Source organism: Brassica oleracea, chromosome C3 (genome assembly GCF_000695525.1).
Source record: "Brassica oleracea var. oleracea cultivar TO1000 chromosome C3, BOL, whole genome shotgun sequence".
Taxonomy (NCBI): Eukaryota; Viridiplantae; Streptophyta; class Magnoliopsida; order Brassicales; family Brassicaceae; genus Brassica; species Brassica oleracea.
Window position 1 is genome coordinate 55,981,211 of NC_027750.1, and position 7,446 is coordinate 55,988,656.

General features: G+C 34.4%; 1 long non-coding RNA gene across 1 annotated transcript in view; it reads left to right on the forward strand.

Annotated features, from left to right (window-relative positions):
• Window positions 1–2,893: 2,893 nt before the first annotated feature.
• The window catches only part of LOC106333604, an 8,989-nt gene continuing 4,436 nt past the window's right edge, over window positions 2,894–7,446 (forward strand). The window contains exons 1-2 of the long non-coding RNA XR_001268421.1: window positions 2,894–3,118; window positions 3,254–3,489. This is a non-coding gene — a long non-coding RNA (uncharacterized LOC106333604). The remainder of the gene's footprint in view (window positions 3,119–3,253; window positions 3,490–7,446) is intronic.

Here is a 7,446-nt window from a genome sequence, read left to right on the forward strand (position 1 = left end):
GGGGGGGGGGGGGGGGGGGGGTGATGGGTTAGATTTTATCTCGTTACTTTAGTTTTATTTACTTTTAAATCACTAAACTTTACCAATCATGTTGTAGCTTTATTTTTTAATAGTTAAAACATAAATCAAGTTTCTATAAAATTTTACCAATCATGTTTTAGCTTTATTTTTAAAGCTACAGCAAAAAAACTAAAGCAAAATTTTTTTTAATGTATTTTAGGTAAAAAAACTAAAGCTTTCTTTTATACACTATAGAATCTGTGAAATAAAAAAATATATAATATCAAATAAATTAGATAATCATCATTAAAAACATCTATAAATATTTAATTCAATTATGGGTGTTGTAAAAATTATTGAAATATTTTGAATAAAATATATATTATTTACATATCACATTTTAAATGACAATAAACTTTGAGAATTTATAAAAATTAGTAATATAAATTATTTAATTGATAAAAAATATATATATCACAGATTTCACATATTTTATTTTAAAATATTTACAGCCACATCTACAACAAATTTAACTACAGCAAAAGTCTCTGCAAAAAATCTACGGTAACAACTTTATAGCTACGACCAATTTACCTATAGCTAAACTTTTACAGCTAAATTTTTAGAGCCACAGTTGAACCAATCATCACCAAACACAGCAACAAGATTTTAAAAATTGATCGAGTTTAATTTCATATACGGACAACCAATGATTCTAACTTATTTTATTGGGTTAGGTGTTCATAAAAAGCTTAATTTTCGAACTACACATTTAATATACATTTAAAAAGCTTGATTATGGATAAAATTATATCAGTTCGAAAACGACTGGATATGTATCCACTTCCTATATTCAAAACATAATTATATTTTTAAGAGAATAGTATACATAAGTTGAATATATAAAGATATATATATAGATATATATAGTTTTATAACTTTATATCATTCATTCACATGTTAGCTATAAATCTCCTATATATTATTTGAGAAGCATTACAACTTCTTTTTGTAGCCGCATGTCATCACTAAAATGCTTCTTAGAATCATTAGAGAAATATGTTGGTCCATCTAATTATATAATAAGATTTTTATTAAACTAACAATAAATTCATCATTAATGTATTTTATTATTTCCTTAAATAAAATTTACGGAATTGTCTAATGTGGCTAAAAGTATATATGACAATTAATGATTTTCAATAATAAAGATTTGATAAAAAATAGTGTATCTTCTATTATATTTGTTTAATTTGAAACTATTAAATAAATTAAACAACCACAGTAACCATATAATAAAAATTTAGATTTTTATGTATATGTTATATTTTTAATTTTTACAAACGGCTATAAATTACTAAAACTGTGAAAAGTCTCACATTCAAATTTTATGATCTATGGTTTAAAATTTTTGTTATGACAAAATACAAATGATTACAAAAATTATATAAGTAAAAAGTCTAATTTAATTAATTATTAAGATTAATATATATATCATTTTAAATTAAACTATAAACGATATAAAATAAAATATTTTTGTTTCAAAATTTACTTTGAGCAATTTTTTTGATAAAAGTTTTGAAGGATCATTGACCATTTTTTTTTAAATTATAAATTACTAAAATTATTAATCCCACAATGAAAATTTTGTTATGAGTAATTTAAATTTTTTTCTATAAAAAATACAAATGATCAAAAAAGTATATGAGTAGAAATCATCATTTAATAGACATTAATCTTTAAAATATACTAAAATATATTATCTACGTTATTATCATTTAAATTTAATAACATATCATATCAAATATAAAAAAAATATTTTTTGGACTAATAAAATTGATTTATATGTTCGCACCAATTTAATTATATATTTAATTGTTACTGACTTTTAATTATTTAATATATATTTATTATTTTATAATATGTAAAAATATTTAATACATAAAATAATTTATATATATAATGTTGATTCCGTTCAAGTCGTAGATCTTAACCTAGTATCATAATATTGTCGGTATGATATTTAGTATTTTCTTAAACCTTTCAATTTTTTATCATAAACATATAAAGATATCATTTTCAAAAGGTATTAATAGACAAATAAAATAATTTCTCAAAATAATCTCACAGCTTGAATTACGGAGAATACGACACGAGAAGAAATTTCGGAGAACTGAACGAATAGTTGAACTAGTTCTTTGTATCTATCGCATTTTTGGTTTGGCAAGTCTTGTCTGTTTAGATGTATCTCTACTTGGACGAGAGACACATGGCATATTTCCAATTAAAGTTTGGGTACAATCAATATATCTTCTACAACTTCTAGAAGTTTTTTCTTCGGATTCTATTTCTACATAAAATATAACTTTATTTCTTTTCAACTTCAAACAAATTACTCTTTTGATTCTCCAAAAGAAGCACAAAAAAAGCTGAACTTCTCTATACCTTCATCACGTTGCTACGCAAATATGAACCTATTACTTAGTATTCATTTGAATATTCGAAGAAAAAATTTATTCGTGGACTATACTTTATTTCAGAAATTAGCCCAAACCATTCTTTAAATCCGAAATACGTCCTGATTGTAAATTAAAAAAAAAAACAAAAATAACTTTAAAGGGTAACACAAATTTATTTCTAAAATTTCAATTAGAATTCACAAAATTCTTTACTTTTTGTGGATAAGAAGATCAATTATACAGTTCACGGTTTGTTTGTTTAAATTTACTTTTCTGGTAAATAAATAGGTAGAAAACATTTTTTACCTCAAAAATCCTTTGCTTAAGGCGAAATAAGAAAATCCGGTTGAAATTCGATATAAAACAAGTTATAAGTAAATTTAAAATAGAGCTTCTGTCACCAATCCAGGCTCGTTCAATGTAGTTGAGTGACTTGAGTCTCCCAAGAGTTACAACTCCCACCAGGCTTGGATAAATATTGGTACCAACTTCCGAGCATTAAGTCTCGAGACCCTTCCCAGTACAGTGGTGTTTCTGCACCGGGTTGACTCCGCGCGGCTTCTTCTTCCTCATGTGCACATGTGACATGTGGAAAGATATATTCCCAGTTCATTCTGGTGAATCAACACTGTCTCAACCATTTCTGAGGCCCAAATGGGGTAATCTAAATTACCTCTCTTTTTGTGTCTATTTATCCTGTGAAAGCTATTCTTGACAGATCTCGTCTCTTACTTTCAAGTTTCTTTATGTCTCTATGATCTTATGATGATTTATGGACGCGACCAATATAACAGAGAACCAAGAACTTGAGTTATTCTCCAGGAAACAGAGACTTGGAAGCCTGAAAACCAAGACCATCTAGATTCGATCTTTATTTTCTCATATCAATTTTTACATTGGATGCGGTAACAGTAGTACTTTCGATTGCGCTAATATTCATTTTGTGTTAGGATTCAGATAATTTTCTTTTTCGACTATTGTTTTCTGCAGATTCTCCAGTAAGGTGTAGCCGTGGAGCTATATAGTATAGGTATTGGCATTGTGACTCGTTTTCTTCTATTAAATTGGGCTTATTAGGAGCTTAATGGGTCTTCATATTACTTTTCTTCTCTAGTAGGAGAAAATATATAAAATCATATATTTAGAAAATTATGCATCGTAAGTTCGTAACATTAACATTGAGAAATGGATCAAAATTCCATAGTTAATAGTTTAAAACTTTTAAATATCCAAGTTAACAAATGTGAACATCATTAATGTTATTTTAGCATAATTTATTTTACTATCTTTTAAATATATCTGTTGAGAAAAAGATATAAATTTTTTATAGAAATTCAAATTGTACAAAACATTTCATTAATTTCATAATTATTATTAGAATAATATATAATATTAATTCAGTTTTTATTTTTTTTTCCCGTCAATGTTTTTTAAATTAAATAAACGGGCCAAACCCAGTAATCAGCCGAAACCCGAATACAACAAAAAACGGTTTAAAACTCAAGAGACTACGGGCTAAACAAAAGACTAAATGGACCCTCGGCCCAGACCCAGAAACCGGACGACCTGGTCGGATAGCAAGTCAAGGATGCTAGACACGTGGAGAGATCTGCTCCGTTCACGCGACACGCGTCGTAACCGTCTCAACTTAACTGCCTCCGCATCTACGCCGCCGGAGCATCACCATCTAAACCTGCGTTCGTCGGAGCTTGGAAACAGACAAGCCTCCAACGAACCCATAACCATTCTTCACCGCACTGTCTTCACGCCGGCGAGTTCCATCGATCACCGAGATCTCCACCGACTTTGAATCACTTCAAACCCTAGACAAGCGAACCGAGAACCACTGCTTTCTTCCCTTGAAAGTCGTCACCATCGCCGGAGAGCTTCATCGTCTAACGATATCTCATCCGCAGTGACCCAAACACCCACCTTAACGGCAACCTCACCGAACTTGACACAAATCGAACTAGTAACCTTAACCCAAAGGACACTGGGTTTCGAGCTTTGCAAGCCTCCTCGCCGGCTGAAGGAGACTCCCCTTCCCAGAAGCTAAAGTCGGCGACAGTGGATCTGAGTAAGCCTCCACCTCCCGAATAAAAGCCGACGACGACGGATCTAGATTAGCTTCCATCTCCCGGAAAAACACCACAACTGAGCATGCAAGGCGCTCCCTCTCCACCGTGGACCTCCAATCGAGCGCGTCATTACTCCAAGAGCCGAGCCACCGATAGAGATGGTTGCGGTACCAGAGCTCGGACAAGGCGGTCGTTGACAGGACGGCGGAGAAGGGGCTAAGAAGAACAACTTCGGCGAAAGAGAAAGGGCTCCGGCGACGGTACGGGCGCTCACGCGCCGGCCGTACGCCGGTCCCAAAATAGATCTAGTTTCTCTCTCTTCTTTCTCAAACGTAAGCGGATAATTATTTGTATATATTTTTATTTATAAACAAAAATAAAAATTCTATGCATTTAAATAAATTTTAAAATTATAATTTATTCTGTTAAAATAGAAACACTACAAAACTATATCATGAAATAATAATAAATTAAGAGAATTTAGGACTCCTACCAACACATTACCTGCTATTTAGAAATATAATAAATACCACTATTTGCACACTGTACAAAGTCGTATACAACTCTGATACCCCAACAGAGAAAGAAAGAGTAGAATAGTAGGCAATGTTGTGAAACTAGAGAATATAATCTGTATATTTCTATATTATTCATAAACATAAGGAGCCCTTTATATATAGTGAATTACACCGTCATAGAATAATGGAAAGACTAGAAAAAAGAAATACAAATATGGAAATAGTACAAATCATAGATCTATAAGGAAAAGGGAAACTAGGGTTTCTCTCTCTCTAGCCGCCGGCTCTCTCTCTCTCTCTCTCATGGCCGCCGACTCTCTCTCTCTCTCTCTAAGTATGGGCCGGTTATGAACCGGGCCGGTTATGGACCGGGCCAGTTATGGACCGGGCCGATTATGGATCGGGCCGGTTATGGACATCCACAATATGATTTTAACACTCCCCCTTGTATGTCATAACCATACAGAGTTTGTAATACGTTTTAGATGTTGCCTCATTAAAACCTTACCAGGAAAACCCAGTGGGACAAAACCATGGTGAGGGAAAAATAGTACAACACGTATTACTCCCATGTTCTGAACATCACTGAAGGTCTTTCAGTCTACGCATCCCAATTCGATGCGTGAGCTTTCTGAACGTGTAGGTCAGAAGTGATTTGGTGAATAGGTCGGCTGAGTTGTCGCTGGAACGCACTTGGACGACTTGGACCTCTCAGGCTTTCTGAAGCTCGTGCGCGTAGAAGAATTTAGGCAGTATGTGCTTCGTCCGGTCTCCTTTGATGTAGCCATCCTTAAGCTGAGCAATGCAAGCTGCATTGTCCTCATACATCACGGTTGGTGCGTCCTTGACTTCGGTCATCCCACAATCAACTCGGATATGGTTAGTCATGGACCGTAACCATACACACTCGTGGCTCACTTCATGTATTGCCAAGATCTCCAAATTGTTTGAAGATGTGGCCGCGATCGTCTGCTTCATGGAACGCCATGATATGGCCGTTCCACCATGTGTAAACACATAGCATGTCTGTGATCGAGCATTGCGTGGATCCGAGAGATAACCTGCATCAGTAAAGCCAACTAACCCTTCTTTGTTATGGTTAGTATAAAATAAACTCAAGTCTTTCGTTCCTTGCAGGTAACAAAGAATATGTTTAATCCCGTTCCAATGCCTTTGGGTTGGACAAGAGCTAAACCTAGATAGTAGGTTCACGACAAAGCATATGTCTGGCCGAGTTTGGCTGGCCAGATACATTAAAGCTCATATGCAACTGAGATATGGAACTTCGGGACCAATGACATCTTCATCGTCCATCTTAAGACGAAACGGATGAGTGTCCAGGCCGAGAGACCTCATGACCATGGGGCTAGATAAGGGGTGAGACTCGGCCATGTTAAATCTCTTGAGTACCTTTTCTGTATATGCCAATTGATGCACAAGGATTCCATCTCTTATGTACTCAAGCTGTAATCCCAAACAGAACTTTGTTTTTCCAAGCTCTGGCCGAATTTCTTTATAAAGATACAAGGGCTGATCGGATCATTCTTGTATCCTTCTCTCTCTAAGTATTCACTTAGTCTATTGTACCACATTCGGCCTGATTGTTTCAATCCATAAAGTGACTTATTCAAATTTATACAGTGTTGTTCTCGAGTACTCGATTTGTTTTTCAACTCTATACCCTCTGGTACTTTCATATATATATCATTATCCTTTGTGCAACAAGCCGTGCTTTATATCTAGCGACCTCACCATGTTCGTTTCTCTTTCTCACAAAGACCCACTTATGGCCAACTGGTTTTATATCATATGGTGTCCGGACTATTGGTCCAAAGACATCTCTCTTCTTTAAAGAGTTTAACTCCGCGTTTATAGCTTCTTTCCATTTGATCCAATCTGATCGTTGAGTGCACTCATAAATAGACGTGGGTTCCTGATCCTCATCATCATCCATGATTTCAAGTGCTACATTGCATGCAAATATATCATCAATCTCGACATTCTTTTTGTTCCATTGTATCCCAGACAAGACATAATTTATTGAGATCTCATTATTATCAGGACCTTCAGTACCTTGAATCTTGGCGTCCCAAGATACATCAGGGCCAGCCGCATCTAAGATCTTATTATCGGCCGCGATCGCTATTAGGGTTTTGGGATCGGCTGCGGCTAAGTCCCGGGATTTAGGAACGGCCGCGGTCGCGTCTAGGGTTTCAACAACCTCGGTTTCAATATCTACACCTTTCTTAGTTTTTCGAGGGTTCTTTATCTTTGGAACCTATTGGTCTACCACGTTTCAAACGTTCTCTAGACTCTCTAGCAACTTGATTGTGTCCCTCTTGAACATCAATTCTTATTGGTGCATTAGCAGCTGGTATATATGACTTAGTC